This window comes from Octopus bimaculoides, chromosome 2, assembly GCF_046866305.1.
Source record: "Octopus bimaculoides isolate indiv1 chromosome 2, ASM4686630v1, whole genome shotgun sequence".
NCBI classification, from domain to species: Eukaryota; Metazoa; Mollusca; class Cephalopoda; order Octopoda; family Octopodidae; genus Octopus; species Octopus bimaculoides.
Genome location: NC_142929.1, coordinates 160,844,075 through 160,871,436, shown reverse-complemented (window position 1 = coordinate 160,871,436; position 27,362 = coordinate 160,844,075). Strand labels below are relative to the sequence as shown.

At 33.3% G+C, this 27,362-nt stretch overlaps 1 protein-coding gene across 2 annotated transcripts in view; it reads left to right on the top strand.

Moving 5' to 3' along the window:
* The window catches only part of LOC106874384 (glutamate receptor ionotropic, kainate 2), a 952,973-nt gene that overhangs the window by 126,232 nt on the left and 799,379 nt on the right, over window positions 1-27,362 (top strand). The window contains exon 1 of one of the 2 annotated variants that reach the window (XM_089347990.1): window positions 20,337-21,093. The exons of the other annotated variant lie outside the window; for it this stretch is intronic. The gene's annotated coding sequence lies outside the window, so the exon portion shown is untranslated. Of the gene's footprint in view, window positions 1-20,336; window positions 21,094-27,362 lie in introns of those variants that run through there. 2 annotated transcript variants of the gene reach the window in all.

Below are 27,362 nucleotides of genomic sequence, written 5' to 3'. Positions count from 1 at the left end.
TTGTGTGTGTGTGTGTGTGTGTGTGTGTGTGTGTGTGTGTGTGTGCGTATGTATGTTCGAATGTGTGTGTGTATAAGTAATTGGCGCAAGTTTACTCATTAAGCTCTTGTCTCAAGAGTTTGTAAGTCGCCTTCGCATATACTACGTACCTCAAATATACTCTTACGAGCATTTGCACACATAAATGACCATGAGATATAATGAAATCTACTATCGTACACAGAAGACCGGTGATACCACTCTACTACGTATGATAGCACCATGTAGTCTACATTATTAGGGAATCGCTTATTTATTAATTTTTCTCGCTTTGTTTCGTGGATAAGTTTAACACATTATTTACTAATATAAACATTGCCCTGTATACATTTTACATTTTATTCAATATATTCTATATTTTAGTTCGCACAGACGACCACTCTCTCTGGTTTCGCTTAAGTTCTTAATTTGTAACCCCTTTTTTCATTTCATCTCGTTTCTTTTTCCTTCTCATTCACCGAAACAGTTTTTTCATTGTTTTAGCCATAAATGACATTCTGGGAAATTTTGTCGATCAAGGAAGATACTTTTGCACAGTGACTTATTATTTTGTGTATTTATTGCTGATTTTTGTTCTACTTTTTACACAGGGAAGAAATTACACCCCACCCATAATCCATTTTTTTTTCGAGATCCTCTAGATTGATGAAAGGAAAGAGACCTACGACCTAACAAAACTTAAATCTGCATATATATCATTTCGTATCTTTCTTCTTTGCTGTATTTGCCAAATTTACTGTGATTCTTATTCTCCATCTTTCACTCAACTTCTCACCCGTTCACATTACATATTTGACTTCTGTTTAATATTAACTTTCGCAGCTTCATCTCTCCCTGGATGTGCTCTTCTTTCTATATCACTCACCTTCCTTTTCTCTCACCTTGGTTTTCTTTTCTTTCTCTTCCTTTTGAATTCTCATTGTCTACTTTGCTCTGTTATTACATTAGACAATTTGCTCTATAGTTCTGAATACTTTCTCGCCTATCTGATGGCTACATATTTCTTTGTATCTCCCCGTCTAATTTCCGATCTCTAACTCACTCTATGTCTTAATATCCATCTTTTTTTCTCAGTTCAACTTCCTCCCTCGCTATAATAACTTTACATTCTTCATGAAGAGACAAAACCTTCATTGATTGCAAGCAAGGGTTAAGATGAATATATTACGACGTATATGACCTCAGTAGAAAAGTTTCGTCAATTCCATGTATGTAGCAAAATTGCTAAGACTATATTTTAATATATTACTGTGCATAATCAATTTATCTTTAAGGTTATTTGTAATTACAAATTACTCGAGGTCCAAAATATACGTAAATCATTTTCCATATGTGAGAAATAATCGATATTTTATGAAGATCTGTTCAAACTCTTTAGATCTAATAGATAGAAATACGTCTAGAATTATCCTTTGCTTGCAGTTACTGTCAAACTGTCCTTCGAAAATTAAATACTAAAGTCATGAAATTATCACTTCCCGCATATTTTTTTTAATTTTCCATGGTCATCTCGGTGTCCCGGTCTTGACATCACGTTTCCTTCTATATCTACAGCTGTTCATATTTTAATCCTTATAATTCAATTTTTCACAAGCAGTAACTCTCTTTGTATTCTCTGTGAGAACATCTATGATATATTTCCTCCCAAGTCCATCGATTAATGTTACTATCTATTCTGTTCTCTCTTGTTTAATCTTTCTCTCACAGTACCACTGTATCTTGTATTTTATATGATGTTCTATTTCATAGTCTATAGAACTATATTGATGTTCTATCCCATAGTCTGTGGGACTATATTTCTATCACAAATTGAATAAATACTATGGTCACATGCGAAATTATGAAAGTAAAAGTCGAAGACAAACAACTATTGATTAAATTTCATCCGATTCCCAACCACAAATATCGGAGGCGTCATTTTAGGTATGCGTCATTCTCCCCACATAGTCACACACACATACATACACACCAAACAAGCAAGGAACACACGTCTGTGTATATGTACGTATGTTATGTATATATATATATATATATATATATGTATATATATATATATATATATATATATATATATATATATATATATATATATATATATATATATATATATATATATATATATATATATATATATATATGGGAGAATATACAAAAAATAACAACAGACGAGGACAGGTGGTGTAAATAACAAAAGTATATATTAGTATGACGCTCGGGAATACGGAAAGTCTTTGACGTTTCGAGCTACGCTCTTCAACAGAAAGAATACGGAGACAAGGAGAAAAACACGGAGAAAAAAAATTGAATAGTGTTCAGTCACTATTTTTTAAACATACATTTGTTATATTGGTCTTATTTAATATCCCTAAAGCATGAGAAATAAAAAAAGCAAAAATAAACGTAAGATATTATATGGGTTTTATATATATGTATGTGCCAAGAAAAAACCGCTATTATATAAGCATTTAAAGTATACCTCGTTGTCTTTTTTCATTAACAGGTAACGAAGTAAGGAGGAGGTAATGCAAACCAAATGTCTTTTCATTTTTTTATTAAGTGGTTGGCGCTTCATTTCCACAGACATATAGTCCCATTCATATCTTTAGTTACCAACTGCATTTATAATCTGTCACACAAACACATACATAATAACTTATTCCCATGCATACCCATACAAAAACATCACATACACAATTCATGTTCACAACAGCAATTGCACATATGCAAACACAAATACTCACACTCACAGATATATATATATACATATATATATATATCTGTGTATATAGTGTGTATGTGATGTTTTTGTATGGGTATGCATGGGAATAAGTTATTACGTATGTGTTTGTGTGACAGATTATAAATGCAGTTGGTAACTAAAGATATGAATGTGACTATATGTCTGTGGAAATGAAGCGCCAACCACTTAATAAAAAAATGAAAAGACATTTGGTTTGCATTACCTCCTCCTTACTTCGTTACCTGTTAATGAAAAAAGACAACGAGGTATACTTTAAATGCTTATATAATAGCGGTTTTTTCTTGGCACATACATATATATAAAACCCATATAATATCTTACGTTTATTTTTGCTTTTTTTATTTATCATGCTTTAGGGATATTAAATAAGACCAATATAACAAATGTATGTTTAAAAACCTGCAAAGAGAGAAGAACATAGCAAGGAATATCAACAACAACAAAAACAAAATAAAATGAAAATAATAGTAATAAGTACTGTACATGACGTGAAATGTTAAAATGTCAAGAGATAAATGTTCTTGTCACAGGAGCTGGTGATTTCTTTTCGTTTCTTTTTGTTTTGCTTCTTAAACGTTTTAGGTATTGCATGATTGTGTATTCTCTATATTTTTCGGTTGTGTTAATAGTTACATTGAATTGTCAGAAAACAATAGAGGAATCTTCAAATAAATGCATAACAGTTTGTGTATTGATGTCCGTTTAACTACTACGGTTTGGCATACCATGTAATGCATTACATTTTTTTTATGATAACTGTCTTCGTGACCAATTCTATTGGTTCTTCTAAGACTGGACAAAATACATTATCATTAATGCTTAGTATTTCACCTTTTCAAACAGCATACTATCCACACTATAGCAAATATATAAGGAGGAGTGATAAAAAATTATTTCATTACGTTATGGATAAATTTAAAAGTGGTTAGATCCCAGGGAATATTTCTGGTACTGTTCAACTCGTTAATGATTTTAGGAGGCACGGCAGGATTATAAGTGGCACGTTCGCACACACACAAATACACACATACACACACACACACATACACACACATACGCACACACAAATATGTGTATATATATCAAATCAATAGTGGGTAAATTTAATGCCTCGATGTGTTTAATACCACCACTTTGCACCTCGAGTGCCGTTAGCGCTCTCTGCTGTTGTGCAAGCATTTGTGTTAAAACTTAGATTTAAGTATATTTTACTCCCTAACGACGTCTTGGAGTTCATTAAGTGGTCAAGGGTATCAACTATCTTGCTTCGTAAATTATATACTTATATGTATATGCGCCAACGGCATCCGGTTCCATTGTAGTTGTGCAGCAGGATAGTTACTAAGGTTATTTGTCCTTAAATGGCAGTATTTGAAATGCTTCATAGGCATTCATCTAGCTATAGATCGATTATTAATCCTGAACTAGGTTCTCAACTTTAGACAAACAATGATATAAATGCATTGTATTATGGCGTATGAAACGAAAATAAATTTCCACCAGAGAAAATATTCATTTTGGGAAACATTATTGGCTGAAGATATTAAAATACAATAAAAGAAGAAAAGGTGAAAAGGAAAGACAAGAATGCTAAGATGTGATGACACGTGACAAAATTATAATAGCAGATAGAATATATATGCGGAATATCGAGAAATTACTTCTTTGCGAAAACAAGATGCATCTTGAAAATAACCGGTTTTTCGTTTAAGTGAATTGATATTACCATAGTAACGCTAACATTATGCTTCATGGATATCATTGCTTTTTTGTTAGCTCTTCCTTTGTCTTTCTTTCTTGTTTTCATTACCATGGCATTAAAATGTCATAATAGCAATCTTGATCCGATAAACTAATTTCAGTTTTGATTTTACTTGCTGACTGCTTCTGCTTAATACTGTGTTATTAGTCATGCTATCTTGCTTAAGCTATCTGTTTTATGGAGGACGCGTATTTTCATAAGTGGTGTATCTTTGTTCCTTAACTTCTCATCTAATTGTTGTTCTCGATTCATATTACATGTCCATAACTTTGGAATATTCATGTTTTTGCCTACTGTAGGCAATTACTCAAACATGATGCTTGTATTCTTTTTCTGTTTATTTTTTCTCCCTCTTAATTTATATTTCCATCTATTACCATATTCATGTAACTCTTTCCCATTTTCTTTCTCCAGTATCAGCCATCTAGAAAATGCAATGTTGCCTTGCAATTTTTTTCTCAATAAAAAATATATGTATATTTGTGTGTGCATAATACTGTATATGCACATATGCGTGTATACACACACACACATACACACATGCATATATATATCCGCGTGTCTATCCGTGTACACGTGTGTATGTGTATAGATGTGTTTCTTTGTATATGCTTGTGCTTCTTTTGCATTTGTGTAAGTTTATATGTGTGCAAGTACGGATAAGCACTTGTATGAATATTTGGGTGCATGTATTTGTGTATATATTTTTAATAACTCAGAAGAGGTGGCGTAAAATATATTAGAAATACGACACAGGGAATGTAATATAAAAGAAAGCAATTGCAATAAATATTTTTAAAAAATGCTTTGCTGAACTATGTGTATAGTGTTGTTATTATTTACAATAAGAATACTAACTGTATCAATATCAATACCAAGAACAATACTAATAATAATATCATTTTTTTTTTATTAGAATTACACCGATACTTTTATCTTAATAACTCAGGGTTTAAGAAATACACCAAGATCTTCCTTTCTTCCAAAACACAAAAGTAAATATTTCTTGGGAGTGGATAGGATTCTTTAAGATAACATAAAAGCTTATCGAAAAAACCTTTCAAGGAGTATACAGCCATATCACGCGTGTATATTTATGATTACCGTGTTTTTAAGATTAACTTGGGCGCAGGTAACAACCTTATTTAAGGTTAAGAATTGCTGTGTAAAAATGTTCAAAGAATGTTTACAGATTTTAGTGAATAAATTTTCTGAAAGATAACTGTGGCTAAATCTATCGGTAATAACTGAGTGTCATTTCCAAAATGGTTGTTAATCAGTCTATTCTCTAAGGGATACTAATGTTTTAGTTTCAATTTGTTTAAGTCCAATTATGTATCTCAGTATGACTTTGCAGAATGCTAAATATTGGTTTAGCAATTCTTCTGCAATTGCTACATCAATTAACAGCGCTCTGTCGTCATTTATGGGCATAGAGAGGATGTGATGCTGTCCATCTGTAACATGATGGTACCCAAAACTTTCTAAGTCATATATGTACAAGGTGCACCCGAAATATGCCTAGTATTTTAAACGTTTAATGTGGCGCTAATAAAGTTATAACAGAGTATCTGTGTCTTAATATAGCTAATATTTTACTCTTTATTGTAGTTACTACCATGATGTGAACCGGTGACCATCGTAATTTTGATGTTGAAATGTTTACCAAGAACAAGAATATTGAAGTCGGGAAACTTTTGTTGAATCGCCAAATAGATTCCATTAACAATATTATTATTATTATTATTATTATTATTATTATTATTATTATTATTATTATTATTATTATTATTATTACTAGGCTGTGAAGGCGATAGATATGCCAAATCGTCATATCCTCGATCAAAATCAATTGCTGTGTTTAGTCCGGCCTGTTATGTTCTGAACTAAAACAATACAAGTTAATTTTACAGATTTTTCGATTTGGAGTGAATGAAATAAAATACTAGTCAAATACTGGAGTCACTGTATTAGAAGAAAGTGTTATTAGGCAGTAAGTTTGCCAACTCGTAGGAGTGGAATGCAAAATTACTTTAGTTATTTGCTCTGGCATTTTTCTACGAAGTCAACCTTGGCTTTATTGTGAGTGAAGACCATAATTTAGCGCAAGAAACAAGTAGTGGAGTGAATTTAATTGACTTAACTCCTCACAATTTCTAGTTTCACCTCATTTGTGTTAGTAACTATTTTTAATGCTTTGAAAGCAAATATAAAAATACCATCGCTGGCAAATTTCTGTCTTGAATTGCTAATTTTCTTCGTGTAATAATAAGGTAAGAGTGGTATAACTGGTGAAAGCCCCAACATAGTTCACAAAATTTATTTGCGTCAGTTTACGTTCTGAAATAAGTCCGGACAGAAGAGTACCTATAGCATGAAAGGCAAACCATCGACCATACTAATAACAAAAACATTTAGGCTTTAAGCTATAATGGAAGTACTAATTAACATGAAAGTCAGAATGTTTTATGACAGAATACTTAAAAATCTAGTCGAAGTGACTTGGAGTGTTAATTATTTCTGTTTACATTCTGGGTTAGGATCTCTCTTGACTTTCAACAATATGTACATTACACAACGGAAATATGCAGTTTCCTTTTTTAAAACAGCCTAACTTCATGTCATATATTACACTAATACATGCATTTACACTTAAGTATGTCCTGTGGGAGTGGGGTTTGTTATCGCAAGAGGAGATTAGCTGACAAACTGGTATGTAGCTAAGCATGGTGTAAGCTGCATTGTGTGAAACATCTCTGGGTGGAAAAAATTATTATTAAACTTAGACGAATAGAAAACGGTAAGATATACCAGGTAAGGAAAATTAACTGGAATCAATTTTGGCATTTTACCGTTTGCTGCTAAACCTCACCGTACAAATATTCCACTCATTTCCTATTTATTGTATATGCATATACAAATTTATGTAAAAGTATGCAAAAATAAGATGTCTTCTTAATTGACCTAATTAATAAGCGGCATTAAATTAGGTTTAAATTTAAAACAAGCTTGTATTATGGTAAACTTCATTAAGTACTCGAGCGTTACAATCAGATCCACAATTGGAATTGTAAATTTAAAGGCTGAACAAACATTCCAAACAAACATTTATATGCATAAGAAACAAACAAAAGTGTTCTTTGAATATACTAATGTTAAATTTCTATCAATAACTTCAGATTTTTCAAATTCTTGCTCAGGTATAATTTTGCATAGCGATGATGAAAATCACATTCATTTGATCTAGAAATTAATAATACAGAAGTTACAATAATTTAAATTTATGTAATGTTAGCCAATCGAAAACCACAATTGTCAATGTTCTCATGGAGATTAAAAATACACAATGAAGTCGAAAACGCTAAGGGGTCTCACGAGCTGCTAGAAATACCAGACAAATTTTCTTTCGACTATAACTTAATGTTTGAAAAACAGTAGTATGACAGTATATGTGGTTATATGCAGCCATAAACATTGTATGCATTAATAATAACAAGTACTTACACAACGTGTGTGAGGGCAGAGATTGTAATATAAAATATTTGTGCATATGTGTCAGTGTATGCATTTGTGTGTATGTGTGCGTATGTATGTATGTGCCTGTGCGTGCACGTGTGTATGTGTTTACGTTTATACAGGTGTTACTTGTTTGCAGACGCAAATTTATATTCAATATTACAAACAGGATGAATATGTGTTTGTTCTTAATGCAATTACAAATCTTTTGTGTTTATAGATATTAAACCTATTTAGCGTCGCTGTGAATTTAGGCCCATATTACGAATCATTGGTGCTTGAATTATAGATGGAAAAATCTATACTCATTAATGTGCTATACAGTGCACAGTCATTGTTTTTCTTGTATTTTATACGCTTGTTGATTTGGCTGCTATTTTTGGCATGTTAGGAGACCACGTAGCAGTTTTTCTTTCCTTATGTTAATCCCTCTATGACAATTATAAAGTACTAGCAGAAAGACTGTCATCCAAGTAGTTTTTTGCTAGCACTTTGATAATATTTCCACATTCTTTTTATGGGGTTATCAGGCAATCCAGAGGTGTTCAAGAGACTTCACCTATGGTGTCTGGCTTGGCCATCGAAGCTTTTTAATGCCATTCTCTTCCAACCAACCTTGGGTCTTTTTTTAGCCATATGACAAGGAACCTCATCTTCCATAGATAAAGAGACTTCTTTAATCACTTCACCACTGGAGCAGATTGGAAGGAGTCCTTTCGACAATATGAGCACATATTTATCTGTTGTGTATCACTCACACTCCACCAGCTCTGATCGACTAATGCCCAAATTGCTCCCTAGACTAACACAGAATAGCCGCCGTGTTTTAGTTTTGGCTGCAATCTTTACACGTCAAATTCTTGATCACAGAGTCTCAAGACTCACTTTCAGAAAATGCAGCAGATTCGAACTAATGAGAGAATATGAGTGTCTCTGCTCTCTCACTTGCCCCATCATTTCTCTGTTTGATATTGACTGGTCGAAGAAGTGGCTTCCTGCTTGTTGCTCTGCCATAGTAGCCAAGTTTCTGAAGATACCTGGCAACTGTTCTGGGATTGTGATGTGATTAAACAGTCACATATAAAATCTGAAAGACATATATGTCAATTAACAAAACATATAAATCCTTTCAAGTTTAAATAAGCATTAAAAGGGTGTTTTATGTGTTGTGTACTCTCATGTTTGTGTATGCATGTATGTATGTTTGTATGGATATATGTATGTATGTTTGTATGGATATATGTATGTATGTTTGTATGGATATATGTATGTATGTATCTATCTGTATATACATATATATATAAATATATGTATATGTGTGTGCATGTGTGTGTATGTGTGTTTGTGTGTATATGTGTGTGTGTAAATTTATATAAATAAGGATAAGATCGTTATTTAAAATACCGATCATATCAGGTGGCCAGCATAGGAATGAAAACCTCATAGGTAATAATTATTTATATATATACATATGTGTGTGTGTGTGTGTGTGTGTGTGTGTGTGTGTATGTATGTGTGTGTGTGTGTGTGTGTACGTATATCAACGTAATACCCAAGGATCCAGATTGAACAAAAATGTGAGCTTCAGGCAATCTTTAGAAAATTACTGGTTTATTGGGGCGGAAGGTTGTAAATTTTTCCGGTATCGATGTACGCTAAACTGGAAAATATTATTTTATATTTCACGGATGGCAGCCAGGCTTACCGAGTATGCGAATACATCGTTAACTCTTATATATATAGATATAGATAGATAGATTAGGTAGATTATGTAGATAGATAGACAAATAGATAAATATATATATATATATATATATATATATATATATATATAGCTAGATAGATAGGTACATACATACATACATACATACATACATACATATATACATACATACATACATACATACATACATGCAAGGATTTACCTTATAAGCTTTTATTTATACATCACGATTGCAAATATTCGTTTGAGATTTTCCCAGTTTTTCAACAATTTTAAATGTTCGTGATTATAAAAGTGTATTTATGGCTTCCCTTGGTAAGTCAACGATTTTATCAATGCATGAAAATGGCGTGATACTTAGAAAAGAATTTTGAATATTATTTGGATTCTATCGTTTAGTATAAATATATCCATTAGATATCGACACAAACACAAGCACGCGTGCAGACAGATGCACCCACTCTGTGTACGTTCCCACATATGTATATGTGTGCGCGTGTGTATATATATCCCTGTATAAGTAGTATATATCTATCTATATATATGCGTGTGTGTGTATGTATATATGTACATATATATATATATATATATATATATATATATATATATATATATATATATATATATATATATATGCGTGAGTTTCTATGAAAAGACATGTAATAAAGGTTATATGGAGCTTTTTATTTCTTCCTTACAACTGCAAAAGCTTTTACAATTCCATATATCCTTCGATGCTAAACATCTAATCCTCTGATACGTAAGCGCCACCGAAGCTACTAACGTAAGCGCTCTGGATATAAATATATTATGAAAAATGTTACCGAGAATTTGACATCCAATTATTGGAAACAAATTACATATACATTTCATGCAACATTTCCTATATTCGTATTAGTATGTTTAAGATTAAAAAAAAAAATATTTATCCATCAGAAATTGTCAATGTTTGCTCTTTTTGCATACTCGTCTTGCAGTAGCCTCAATTTATGGTTTCTAGATTGTTTCTGAGTTCGTAGTTGCGTTAAATTTCAACTAAACTGCATATATATTTATTAATATTATATCGAATATATATATATATATATATATATATATATATACATATATACGCACACACACACACACATACACCCCCCCCCCATATATATATATATATATATATATATATATATATATATATATATGTGTATGAATGTTGATATATGTATACGAATATATATATAGAGAGAGAGGGAGAGAGAATAAAAGAGTGAAAGAGAAAAGGAAGAGAGAGAGGAAAGGAGATAGAGGTAAAGAGAGATAGATATATGCATTTGCATGTACATAGTGGTACATACATACATACATACATACATACACATATATAAATGTATTTCATATTTTGTTGCTTTCGGATACCCGAATGTTCACATACCGGAGCACTGCCTTGAATAACTTTGTCCATTGTGTCAATTCATTGTGTATTTCATTTTGCCCTAATTTTATTTGACTCTGTTTATCGGCTCACGTCGCTTTAGTAAAAAAAAAATTTGATGGCACCAGCAAAACCCCATTTTGAAGTAGAGATTCATAAATGTAATGATACACATTCCTTCGAAGGGGCATACTCACATCAGTTTCCTTCTCTCACTCTCTCTCTCTCTCTCTCTCTCTCTCTCTCTCTCTCTCTCTCTCTCTCGCTCTCTCTTTCTCTCTCTCTCTCTCTCTCTCGCTCTTTCTCTCCCTGTGTCTCACACACATAAACACAAAAGCACACACATACAGTCTCACTAGTCTACTATAGGAAACCTACGGTTGATTCTCTGAGGAGTGGATAGTGTGATCCCCGTGAATCGGAGTGGCAGTTCATATTTCGTAGCTTACTACACGAACAATAAACCCGTACATAAATACATACCCGCATAATATATACACCCGCCCAAATACACATGCACACACTGAAACACAAACACTCCCTCATACACACACTACATCCGGAAAACGATTAGAACACTCAAAAGGACAGGTTCCCAGCTGGAATACACGAAGACGGCTAACGACAAGATGGTATAGTTTCAGATACTGTTAATATTTTAACTCAATGCGGGAATGGTAAACAGATTCACGCGGTGACAATCAATATTTGTTAGATTGCTATTTTGTGCACGCATAACTGCTAACAGGCATATACTGTACGCATTTACACTCACTCACACGCCAAAATCTTTGTGTCCCAAGAACGAAGGTCGGATAAAATGCATCACTTCTCGTTCTCTATTTGCCGTTTTCTAACTCTACTACAACACTCTCTGCTTCCAGTAGTTCGCTTTAACTGATTACCCGAATTCTTTCCACTAGTTTTTCAATCACTCAACTGACATCGTATATCGGTGTTTGTAACAGAATATCTGCGGAGCGGTGGATAAATAAAAGGACCTGCATTAATTGAGATTTGCAACCGCGCTTAAATGTACAGATTTAGATAATTATTCTTAAATTTACTAAATAAAAACATTTATATTCTGTGCTATATCTTCTCTGTAAATGCTAATAATGTAACTTCATTACCTCCCCTGTTACGTGAACAATAACTATGAGGTGCTATGTCAATCGCAGACTCTTAAACTACTAAAGCATTGGAGAGAACTTGTTATCCCATGCAAAGGACGTCTTTTCTGATCATAAGGAAACATCCATCATCTATCCTATGTAACCAGAGTACAAAGAACGCGTATATATTTTCTTTAAACACTGCTAGCATAAATGACTAGAATTCCAAATCTCTCTGTCTTTCGTCGTGTTTCAATCGACGAGTTTCAACTGACAGGGTACATAAATTTAATACATATTCCAAAGTATTCCACTGCTGTCTGTAATGCATTGTGAAAATACTATAGTTATATTACATAAATTGTGACTGATCTGTCCATGCGAATTAAATTGCCCACTTTCTGGTGATTCGTGAAAATGATTGTTGTTGGTTGTCTTCTATTGTGTAGTTTGCTTTCAATGTTGGCTTCCACTTTTTTAAAGCCTTCACCAATATGCAAACATTGTTCTTGTTTATAGTGCATTACCATTATTATATGTTAAGTTAATTCAGGTGATAATCCCTCTGGAAAAAAAGTAAGTTTATCCATCTTTCTGGCATAGAATCGTTCTCGAGCAAATGAAGCGGGGAATTAAAGGAAACGAACTGTTCATGTGTCGCTCCAGGGTGTCAGGAAAATGATCTACACTGGAAGTAGATAATGATAACCATAATTAGAATGGAGAAGGGTGAGGAGAAGAACCGAAAGTAAATATTCGTCATAAGAAAAAAGTGCGAACGTATTTAAGTATCTGTAAGGGAATATAAGAGTTGAAAACTGCACGACGGAATTCATGGAGATATGAGAAGGGAACGAGTGACAGAGAAAGTAATTGATTGTTAAATCTATCCGGAAACATCGCCCCGCCAAATAAATCCGTCAATGTGTGTTCACGAAGGAATCTGATGAAGTGGTCGGTGATACTGGCGTAGACAAAAAAAAGGGAAAGATTAGGAAATGTATGCAAAATGCATATGAGAGCCAAGATTGTTAAATCAAACGTTAAGCAATTCTCTGTGCATCAATTTCTCAACCTACTGCGTGTGTCAACTAAATAATAGTCAGTTCAAATAAAAGAATGCATTGTTTTCATTGCTTAAGAACACAATTTGTTGTAGTCTACATTTGAAGTAGTCTACACAGATGTGCCAGTATCGTCTTATACTATTGTTAATTAACAGTACATATTAACTGTTTAAGCATTGGTCAGTATTATACAATCACTATGGAGATGGCTGGTAAAAGCTGTAATTTTCAGTTCATAAATTTGCTCCTTTGGGTTAGAGATTCTGTATAATGTTACAATTTATTCATGATCACAATTTGGACATGCGCTCGGAATTTTAATTTTAATAAAAGTGGATGAAGTAGCTCTCGGAGTTCAAAAGTGATTTGAGGAAAAAAAATAAAATAAAACGTTGGTCTTAACTGGAAATTAGCAATAATATTGTGTATAGCCATATATCCTACATAGGCGGCAACAATATAAACGATGATTTTTTTTGTTTCAATAACGGTATGTTAAATTGATTTCGAAATTAATATACGTGAGATAGCGTTGACTATTATTGAACACCTATATAAATATTAAATATATAAATATTATCTGCATCAGGTTCCAGTCGTAGTGAAATACAATGGATTGTTTTACTGGAAATGAATAGATATTGCATTTAGTCTTTGTTTTTCCTGTTGTTGTCGCTGCAAATGTTGTTAGGAGTAATAGCTGAAAAGGTAGTAATTTACGCTTGATTTAACCGTGTCAAGATAAAAGCTTTTTAAGCTATGACGATTTATTTCTTTTGAAGATCTACATAATACATTATCCAATGTAGGGTTAGATACCATCATTTCAAAGTGTTATTTAAAAAAATATCAAGCTGCTTTTCTCGGAAAGAAAGCGACGAAATGAAATGTCCCTTTTATATATATATATATATATATATATATATATATATATATATATATATATATATATATATATATATATATATATATATATATATATATATATATATATATATATATATATATGTATATATATATGTGTATGTATGTTTGTATGTATATGTATATATGTATGTATGTATATCACCATGGGCTGTATATGGTTCCTAGACAGCTCTTCTGATCACTGCTTAATATCCTTAGACAATATATTTTCCACTTACCTATAAGTTTGATTAATTCTTTTCTGCAGCTATTTATCAAATAACACTGAAATAAGTTTTATATTGCTATTAGTTTGACAGACTATATCCATTGTTGGACCATAAACTCCATAATATTGAGTTTTATCATTTACATCCAAGCATTTAATATATTTCATGTATTAATCAAATTTACACTATCACGAGCAACATAAAAGATAGCCTTATGCAAAATGTGACAGTTATCTTCCTTTGAATAGAAAACGTCTTGATCTTTATATCCCAGTGTACCGGTCACATTAACGCTTTCTAAAGTCCCGTTCAATGATATTATAGCATATGTTCTGTTGCTTTATAATTAAAGATTGCTAACCTCATCACGTTGCAGAAACGCAAAGGCGCATTTATTTTCGCTATTTTAAATTAATTCCTTCAAACTCTTGAATAGTTTCCGAAGATAATGTTCAAACGGAAGAGACTTTCAGATACTGCAACACCTTATGGCCACGTGTAGCTTAATTTCATTGTGCTTTTAAATTACGTAATATTTCAACGCTTCCATGCTGAAATTCTGCCTTAATTTTTAAAATAGTGCAGATAATCGAGCATACAAGATACTAAAAATAAACCTGGATTACTTCGATTCGCATTCTGCCGATGGTGCATTAAGTATATAGGCAAGGCCAAGTCCACTTTGTTTTTTAATACACACGAAACACTGTGAAGTTTTACATCTTTAACTTTGAGCAGTATTGGGAAATGTGTAAATTACTTTAATATATTGTAAATTGAGGATACACACCTGCCATTACTTCTTGTAAGCAGAAAGAAATTTTGGTTTAAGGTCAGTTGTTTTCATGTTACTTTATTTCATTGATTGCTTCTCGTCAACAATTTCTTAGATCCATCAAGAAATTGCATTATGTCTCCTCCATTGTTATGATATTTTATATTGCACAGTGTATGGAATATGGCATCAAATCTGTAAATAAATAATACTTATAACATATATAATGTATATAGGGGATCAACTATGACTTAACATGTTAGTTCCAGTTCTTAATCGCCCATTTATGAATAGCCATGTAAATTGGATTCATGATATGGTAACATTTGTTGCAAATGTGATTTTACGATAAACCTTTCAGCGATATATAAAATGGAAGCCTAAAATATGTTTGGAGCAAATTTTAAATGCATTGAATATTCTCTAATAAACTGCTGAATTGCTGAAGCAGAAATCTAAATTTGTAAGGTTACTAATTCATGGGATATATAAACAATTTGGGGTTTTCAGGAATATTCGATGCATGGAAAGAATCTAAAGAATTTAATTAAATACCATCTCCAAAAATTGATATTTATTTTAAATACTTCCATGGTGTGTATTCATTATTAATTGAGTTGATTCTAAATTGTTTTCTGAAGGCACTTTGGAGAATGTATTAAATAATTGCAATCAGTATTGATTACAAATATTACAAAACACAGCAAATAACGGAAATATGCATGCACAATGATGGAAATATTCATATTGTTCACAACAGTTTTAAATGAATACGTACATTTGTGAGATACAATATTACAAGGCAATAAATAAGGTGATATTAAAATATATGTACAAATAAAAGTTATTGTGCTAAATTCTTAAATGGCAATGCACACATATTTATTTAGAAAAATAAATAATTACTATAATTATGCCATTTGTATATCATTATATTGAAAACAATTCGTAAAGTACTACTATAATATTAATGGTAAAAATTTCCATATAAAATTTCTATCGTTTATACAAAGAGTATTAACAAAGGAACAGCCTATAAAAATATACGTATGTATTTGTATATGTGCATATGCGTTTATGAACATATATATATATATATCAGCATACACATCACTATATATAAGTAAAAAATACAAATAATATACGCAAATTATTAAATATAATTCCATCTCGATGTATTCAAATCTAAAAGCAGCAAATGGCATAACTCCAATGACACTACACAAACGAAAACTTTTAGGAAATGCTGTAAACGGAATATTGGGGGTTGGTCCAGTATTTAAAACTGAACGATGAAGGCAAATGATATATTTTTCTTTATTTTATCTCATTGTCTTTGGTTCTCACAACTAAGACATTTAGATAATCACATACACAAGAGTTTTAAACTCACTCAGACGCTCTCAAACACACACGCACACACACACACACACACACACACTCTCACACACACACACACACACACACACACACACCCTCTCTCACACACACACACACACATACATACACACACCCACCGAAACATATGTAGTAGAAATTATGGATACGAATGAATACTCAACTACAACTGCTGCTGCTATATTTAAACCTTCACATACATTTTCATAATCCAATATTCTGTATTCTGCCTAATTCGTAAGTAACTTTTATACCTACTAGTGCTACTAGTTATGAATTACAAAGCAAAGGTAGGATCAATAACGATACATGCAGATTTACATAGTAATTCCTTCGCGCCTTTCTCCATTACGGCTTTTTGGAGCCAGAAAATAGCTGTTCCAAGTGGTCGAGCACAAGGTATAATCAGGCAAGAATAAACTAATTTACAATGGTAAATGAGTAAATAAATAAATATATAGATAATTGTTGTATAGGAAAGGAGATCCTTCTCTCTCTCTCTCTCTCTCTCTCTCCCTCTCTCTCTCTTTGCCTATATATCTATCTATCTATCTATCTATCTATCTATCTATCTACCTATCTATCTATCTATCTATCTAAGTTGTACTTTGCTTTTAATGACTTATGAAATGCTGTAGTCTATAAAAGAAAGCGTTCACCATTGTATATTAAGATAAATAATTTGTTATCTATGATTGTTTTGGCAATGCATTGCAATCCGTTGTACTGACTTATAAATGCATGTTCTGTCGGCGTAGATATGTCTTGTATGTACGACATAACAATGTGTCTGGGGAGAAAACTTTATAACTTCTATATTTACTGAGAAATTCATATATTTCATTGGATGCCTCATCATTCAGGATATGTAAAGAAGAAAGCTTTAATAACGTTGTAGCTCTAAACTAATTAGAAGTCTAATAAAGAAATAGTATATATTCATGCATATTCATATATAAACACAAGCCCACATACACACAAGCACACACACACACACACATACACATACACACACACACAGGCACACACACAGACACACACACCAACGCACAAACACCGCACACACGGACATATACGAGCAAATACACTTATGTATATATAATGTTAGTACTGTTGTATCTCATTTTGTGATAATATAGTAAACCATAATGCCAACAGATTTCATTGTATATCTGTAATGTGGACATTGACTCTATTCTACCAGTCAACTCTTGTTCAGAGTGTCAGCTATGGGGAAGTTCCTTACTATTATTTTCACTTTTTCTATAATGTTTCTATATATTTTCTATTCTGATATTTAGCTCTATTTTAGCTCTATTTTATTTACCGAAAAGCTGAATGACGTCCACACGAGAATTTCATATGTAATCGTTTTTTTTTTATAAAGCCAGCTGTTTTCGACAGGAATCTGCTGGATAGTTCAGGTCTCTGCTGTGCAACTCTTTCAATTAATGCTCATTGTCCACATCATTTGCGCGCATCTTAATGCGTGCACGTTTGTATATGCTTGTTTTTGTATTTTACGATGTGTCTGCATAACTATTTCTAGCTGTGTGTTTTTTAAGCATTTGTGCATATATATTCCATCTGGTATATAAAAGAATGATTACATGTGTTACTTTTTGATATGATATTTTATATATTTTCTTAGATTTCGTTTCCTTGCTTCTTTATGAAATTCTTGTCAGATCCATTTAATTATTTCTTAATATGTCTGTTCATATGTATGATGGATAAGCAGAAACGTTAGAGTGTCAGTCAGGTCGAATTAGGATGTTCGTTCCAGCTTCTTACATATCACCGGTAAAATCAATTTTCGTTTTTTTTTTTTTCTGCGTTGATGAAATACAACACAAGTCAAATACTAGATTCGATTATATTGATAATATATTCTCTTAATGCTTGTGCCATGTGCTTATGCTTATGCTAGAAATAATCATTAATTGTGTATTGACATTCATTGTGTAATGGTCGTTTTCAATAGTATAGAAAATTCATCTGCTTCAAACTACCGCTGCACTGGAGGAAATCAGTGCGCCTTGCATTTGATATTGTGCAGCCATGTGCGGAGGCTGCGATGATTACACAGGTTTTCCTCTTCGGCCAATGCAGTCCGTGTTAGAGGGTTAAAGCTTGGCAAACGCAAGGAGTTATTTTTGTCAGCTACAGAGGTTATTTAAATATATAAATCAAGCAGTCCTTTCGAAAAATAATATACCATGTCATTTGAAGACGGTTTGGAACGTAGTTTTTATAAGGAGAGTGGCAGTGTAGAGATGTTTGCATTTTCATTCCATATTTTTAAAAGTTACAGCCTGTGTAGAATTAAAGTGTGATACTGTGATTCATATTTCTGGTTGTTTTCAGAATTCAATATCCATTCCCATTCCATTTTAGGACATAAAGCACCTTTGTTTTGTAAATTGAAACATATTTTGCAAATTATATGGAGCAAGAGTTGCAACATCGAAATAAGAATTCAGCGATTAGTTTTGACTTGTTATATAAAACGCACTCATTCGTTTAGGCTTTCAATAAATCTGCGCGTGGACATTATTTTCTCAGTGGAAATATAACATTGGACTCAAAAAATGAAACAATTTATGGGAAGGAAACACAAAATCTCGTCACCTATGATTTTCTTACATGACTTATTTATCTTTTCCATTAATTATAAATGCACATTCTTTGTTACCACATGGAATTAGTAGTACTTGACTTTAAACATTCTAGATTTATAAATTAGATTTTTATTAATTTATTTAATTTATGAATTTCATTTCATTGATAATATTCTTTTCATTTATTTGAAACATTATGCTTCGTTAAGTTTGACATGTTTCATTTTAAAAGAAATACATTTTATATGACTAAAATACCGTTACATGATAAAAAAAAAACAAATTATTCCACATAAATAAAATAAATATAAATTCGCATTTAAATCTGCCTTCGTTGATCAATTACTCTTGAATTTGATGTGGAGTAGGTTAGTCATGAGTTACTGCAAGAAAAAAAGGGAAATAAATAAAACATTTTCTCTCTCATCAAATTATAGATTTGTTCTATTGACGTCACCTATCTCACAAGTCAAGTGTGAAAATGAGCAAGCATCGATGCATCTTAAGAGCTATCGTATGGCGATCTCAGATTTATTTTATGGATGCTCTCTGCAGGTGGCAGCTGATAGAAACACGAGAATCTGAACACGACACCTTAATGCAAATACCAATACTCTCCCCATTATTCCAATTCATCAAGTCTGTTGCTCACTACTAATCACTAATATCAGTTAGACGCCTTGAAAGATATATTATACCAAAAGAAATGTGGTGAAGAAGGAGAAGAAGAGAGGAAAGCAAACAGAAAAATAAAAAAGAAAATATTGTGGGTCGGAAATGTAACATGCTATAGTACATGTCATTTTGCTCTCTATTTTCTTTGCTTCTTTTAGATTCCTACTCCGTGTAGATTTTATTACAGACTTTTCTTTCAAATATATTTATGTATTTTTCTCAGATTTGTATTGATAAAAAGGAGAAGGTGGAGTGACTGAGAAGACGGGGGAAGGGGAGAATCTAGCAGAATTATTAGCACACCAGAATTTCAGCTTGAATATCCCAAATCGTTACACAATTCAGTTGCAATCCACAATGGAAGCACGGAGCAGCGTCCCTGAAACTTTTACAAAATAGCACTGATTTCGTTTACTACTAAAACAGCTTCTGCGGAGGATAAAGAAAAATGTATTTCTAATCAAGGAAAAAGAAATCATTTTTTCCGTAATCAGACGAGGATTAGACCAAAAGACAAGGCAATGTGAGGAGATGATGAACTTGAAAATGAAATTCTATTCCAATATGTATCAGACTAACAACGAACCACTTTTAATTTATATGAACCTTCCGATTGTGGTATGTGAAGGAACATAAAAGACATATGAAGACACGAAGTGTCAAATCTTTCAAATAAAAATGGAAGGGAAACCAAAACGCTAGCCAACAGGGCATAATGATAAAACAGACAATGTTGAGAAATATATGTATAGAAAAACATATAATGCGCGTTGATAAAAACGCAAATGACTGACACTACAAAAGTGATTACTTGAAAGCATGAATTCTATGGACAGTAAACGTCAGAGATTCATTGCGTGGAAGTAAATACAGAAATAATCAGTTAATGATTTCATTGACAGATAAGTGTTTTGAAAATAACCTTGATAATAATTGTTAGAAATTATACGAAAAACGCTGAATGGTTTGCAACGGGCGCTGCTCCGAACATTGAATTCTAGTTCAGATACAGTTCTGCGGTCATTTCGGTAGCGGGTCCCATTAAAAGAAAAAAAGGTGTTAATCAATGAAACAACTTTCGAACCTACGTAAGTGATTTGAACTTTTATTTTTTGTTTTCTATAATTTAGTTTTGATTTATTTATATTTATTTATTAATACTTTTATTCAATCTTTTAGTTCTTTTTATTCTATTGCTTGCTTCAATTTCTCTAAAATTGTTTACACCATTATTCGTTATTTCGTCTTTCATTAATTCGTATCATAATTACTCCTGGAGATATTTGAAATATTTATTACTTTAACTATGCAACATGTTAGCGACATTCAAGAAGTAGTAATAGTTAGAAGATATAAAAATATACTCTCTATATAATAATATTTATATAATAATTACACAAATAGAATCGTTATAATGATACTAATTGGTAGCGTAAGATTAACCAATGCTAGTGATAAAAAGAAAACATTTTACTTTTAAAAATAAGCACGAGGTAGGTGATTTTGCTTTATTGGCATACGTAACGAATAATTTTTATGAACCATATATATATATATATATATATATATATATATATATATATACACACACACATCTATATATATATATGTGTGTGCGCGCGCGTGTGTGTGTGTGTGCATGTATATATGCGTGCGTTTGTTTGTGTGGTTGTATTTATATTCTTTGTGTTGGGACAGATCTGGCAGCTCTGTGTTCAGGGATCCCCCCTCCTCGGAGTCCCATATGAACATGAGGGCTGACATAACCTAAAATATTCTTCAGAAAATGGAGAAACGATTTCTATCAGATGAAGGCCAGAAGTTACATTTTTATGCTTGCCTCAATATATTAAATCTACCCTAGCCTGAGACACAGACATCATATAACACAGGAATATCCTGAAAGGATTTTAGCACAGGCTTTGAGGTGTATAAACAGCATTTGACTGCATTTTACACCTATGAACGAAGCGAGGTGTAGATGGGCTCTCCATGTATGGATGCTTGTCTCATGAAATATCGTATGCAATCGGCTAATCGTACCATCGGCCTTCACAATTTCAGTTCTGAAATGTAACAATCGACAAAATCAATTTCATGATTTCACAAAAAGCACAATATTATTCTTTAGACATCGTCACTTTTAATTAACAATATTCCGTTTTGAACGGAAGAGAATATTCTTAATAACTGAGACGAACATTTTGTGGCTTACTGTGAAATCGAATGACATTTTCCAGCATCTAGTTGAAGGAAATGACAAAAAAAAAATGCGCTGTTGAAATATGGTATGGCTTTCACAGTCAATAATAATATTTCCAAAGATGTATCTATCATCTCTATTAAGCCACATATGTTCAAATGCAGGGGTTTGTGTGTGTATGGATACATATTTGCATATCTGCATGTATACACACACACATATAGTTGTACATATATGCATATAACTACAAATATTTATATATTGGATCATCCCATAAATGATTTTTTTTTATACATCCTTTATTTTTCAAAATTAAGATAAATAAAGTTCTTTTTTTATTTAAAATATTCTCTCTTTCATTGTAAACAATGCTCTTGCATCTATTCGGTAGACTTGTAAGCCCCTACTTCCAATATTCACTTATCCGTGACGAAAGACGTTCATCTAGTTCTGTTGTAACCTCGTTTGCATAATTTATATTTTTTCGTCCTATTGATTTTGAAGACTGCGGAATGAATCAATGTCCGGAGTATATGGTGGGTAGGGGGTAGGGCATAATTTCCTATTCAAACTGCACCAGCCTTTGGAATGTTATCCTCGCTGTATGTGGCTGAGCATTATCCTAATGGAAGAACAGATTCGAGTACATGTTGGAAGAACATGTACATGATTGAACGTCTTTCGTCTTGTACATGATGGAAGAACATCTTTCGTCTTGAAACCAAAGATGGTTATTTTGCTTCTAGTGCTGATTTGAATGACTGGCTGAATGACGAAATCCAAGCATCTCTGCTAGTTTCTCATCAGTTACGATGGGATTTAGTTCTACCAGAATTTGTACGACGTCCTTGTCGAGCTCTACAGATCTTCTAGGACGAGGTTTGTCTTCTAGGCTATAATTTCCAGTTCGGAATTTTTGGAACCACAGTTGAGACTGACTTGCGCTTATTGTCCGATCCCTATATCCTACATTAATATACTTCACACATTCCGTTGCGTTTTACCTCTATTGAAATCATAAAATAAAATATGCTGAATATGCTCCTTTGTCACTTCAATTATACCTTTGAAAAATTAAGTGTCAAAATCGAACTGAACTCTTCATAACTTGCACTAAGAAAAAGGACGAGATAAATTACTACTGGCTTTTATGGCAAGTTGATGCAGGTAGTTTATCCCATCCCACTCCGACTTTTAGTTCATGTAACTGAAAATACTGCATTACTTATGGAATGACCCAATATTATATGCACATGTGTATGCATATGTATGTGTGTGTTTCCGTTGGGTGTGGATGCGTGTGTCTGTGAGAATGTGTTTTTTTCCTTAATTGACTTAATTACTGCAGAAAACATTTTACATTTCCGAAACATTCATATCGTTCCAATTTCAAAGTGATAACTTTATTCAACTTAGATGGTGAAATAGGAACTTCATAATTTTTATGGACCAGAATTTTCATATAAGCTATAAAGTTCTGATAAATATATAAGTATATATTATAACAGTTTATATTTTATTTGGCTACATATCTATGCGGGTTAATTTACGATTAGGTGTACACAAGCATGCGTATGTATATGGTAATATAACTGCACATAAATTCATCAATTAAATTTCAATATGCTTGCTTATACGTGGGTACGCATGTTGCTCCAAGTATATCTTTGCCGAATATACAATAATATTGGTTATAAATTTTTTCGCACAAGGCCACCAATTTCGAGCGAGTGGGTAAGTCGATTTCATATGCCCCAGCACTAAACATGTACTTATTCTATCAACTACAAAATAAAGATGAAAGACATATGAACAAAGTCTTAAAGACAGAAGAAATGCTGCTGGGTACTTTGCCCAGAGTGCGAACGATTCTGTCAGATCGCCGCCTCAGAAAATATTACAACATTACCGAGCAAATATACGAACTACGTGATTACTTATTCATACACACACACATGCACACACATACACACACACACACACACGTACACACATAAACACACACAAACACACACACAGACAGACACACACACACACACAGACACACATACGCACACACACACACGCACACACACACGCAAGCACACACATATACTGTAGAAATAAATGTTGTTAGTTACACTCTGTCTTCTGTGATAAACTTTTCAAACATACTCCACGTGCACCCTGGAATTCCGAACGTAGATCCAAGGACAAACGCACAATATCGCTGATAAAACCTGGTAGCCATAAGTGGTGACTGTGGTCTGCAGGCACATTACCTGGGACTTACCCTGGAACAAGGTTTGGACACTGCATTAACGCCTACTTTCTGAACCTTAATTCTTTGATATATATATATATATATATATATATATATATATATACAGAGAGAGAGCGAGAGAGAGAGAGAGAGAGAGAGAGTGAGAGTGCGAAACAAAAACAGAAATCAGAAATACAGAGTGAGAGAAGGAGATATGTATACATGAGTGGCTGTGTGGTAGCTTGCTTACCAGCCTCATGGTTCGGGTTCAGTCCCACTGCGTGGCACCTGGAACAAGTGTCTTCTACTATAGTCTCAGACCGACCAAAGCCTTGTGAGTGGAAACTGACAGAAGCCCGTCGTGTATATATATATATATATATATATATATATATATATATATATATATATATATATATATATATATATATATATATATGTATATATATATATACCGGAGTAAGCACATGAAATGTGCAACATTTAAATAAAGTATATATATACATATATATATATATATATATATATATAGAGAGAGAGAGAGAGAGAGAGAGAGAGATGTATATGTTTGTGTGTCTGTAACCCCACCCACCCAACATCGCTTGGCAACCGTTGCTGGTGCGTTTACGTCTCCGTCATCTATCGGTTCGGCAAGAGAATCGATAGAATAAGTACTAGGCTTCCATAGACTAAGTCCTGGGGTCGATTTCCTCGATTGAAGGCGGTGTTCCACCATGGGCGCAGTCAAATGACTGAAATAAATAAAATAATAAAAGACTAGAAGAGATTTTAGTTGAAGAAATCGACCCCAGAACTTTTTCTTTGTAAGCCTATAACTAATTCTATCAGACCATTTTGCCGAACCGCTAGGTTACGTGGACACAGTCACACCAATAGAAAGATAGATAGATAGATAGATAGACGACGTGGCTTTTTTCAGTTTTCGTCTGCTAAATCTACTCAATAGATTTTGGTCGGCCCGAGGTGATACTTGGAGAAACTTTCCCAAGTTACCACACATTACTATTGAACCAGGGTCCAAGTAGTTGGGAAGCAAGCTTCTTACCACACAGCCTTTATATATGCAAATTCATTACTTAAAATACTACCGGATACTGGCATAACGCAGCAGAGATTCATTTCTAAAACAAACAGTTTGAGATATAAGTATTCCTTCTGCAGTTTTAATGCAATTTCTTTCGAGTCGTTTGACGATACCAGTTATCTTTGAACATCATTGAAAATATATATCCATACATGTGCATACGTGTATGGATGTCTCTCTATTAATCTCTCTCCCTCCCTTTCACAATATTAATGCCAAAATATATAAACCTGTGCATTTATGCATGTATCTATGTACATATATGCATGTATGGATGAATGGCTGTCATTATTCAGTTTTATTTTAAGACTTCTTGACATTAGTGAAACGTTTGTTCGTAACCAAGATTCAAGGCTTCCTCACTGGAATTTCAACACCATCAGAAGTGTATTTTTGTATGTATATATGCATAAATGCAAATTTGTATGTTTTATGTATTTATTTTCTTTCACATAGTTTCATGTCTAGATATGCTCATACATACCTAAATGATAAATATCTGGAAAATTTTATCAGAGTTTATCAGAAAGATTTACAGACGTTTACAGTTCCAGTGATATCTTGAATCTGTAGTTTTCGAATCAACCAGTCTCCTTTCTGGTTTTTAGGCACTATGTTACATATCTGAGTACCTTGTGTATGTATGTATGTATGTATGTATGTATGTGAGTGCAAAAATTAGGATAATATCACTATGTATGTACATATGCGAAGGCGTAGCGGCTTGGTAAGAAACATTCTTCCCAACCACGTGATTCCGGCATCAGTCCCACTGCGTGGCAGCCTGGGCAAGTGATTTTACTATTGCCTCGGGCTGACGAAATCCTTGTTGGTGTATTTGGTACACGGATTCTGGCAGAAGCCTGTCGAATGTATATATCCTGTTCAGGGGTCAAAAAACACCTCAAACGGTAGTTTTACGTTACCGTTGAAGATGTTGAAAGCCAGGATGAGATCTGCCCGCATCCTCCGTCGTTCGAGTGAAGTTAATACCAGTCGCCTCAATACGGAAGTGTTCGCCTCCTCAATACACTGCCGTGTTAGTTTGAATGTGGTATCGATCACTATGCCGAGGTCCGTTTCTTCAGTGACCTCTTAAGATGTTGCTATTTGAGGCCAATAGTCAAGGGAGAATTTTGATGTGAACCTATTGGCAAATGGCTGCATTTTGTGAAGTTTAAGGGCAGATCCGTTTCTTCCGTCCAATTCCAAGCTCGGTTCAGCAACGATTAGAGTATGTCGCATTGATTCCTAGGCGTGTCAAGTTTGACGTCGTCTGCAAATAAGAGGATTCTTCCATCAAGAAAATCTGGCAGGTCGTTGATATAGAGAAGGAAAAATATTGGCCCCAGCACCGACCCCTGGGGAACGCCGCTGCATGCACTCATCTCCGCGGAGAGATCTCCATTTATCTGCACTCGAAAAGTTCGATGGCCCAGGAAAGAATAAATCCACGAAGTCAACAATGGGTGAATCTTGTATGCCTGAAGTCTGCGTAAGAGAAGTCGGTGATTAACAGAGTCAAACTCCTTTGCGAAGTCCAAAATTACCTCGTCCACCGAGTCTTTTTCATCTATGGTCCTTGTAATCCACTCTTCAAGTAGGAGAATATTTTTTAGGCAAGATCTTCGGGGTAGAAATCCATGCTGTGTGTCGGATATAGTATTTGAAGTAAGGAGATGGTTCATGAGAGATTTCATGACTTCGTAGAGGATGGAGGTCAGACAGATGGAGGTCAGACTGATATATACAAATATGTAGATACATGCATATGTGTGTGTGTGTGCATGTGTATGTGTGTGTGAGT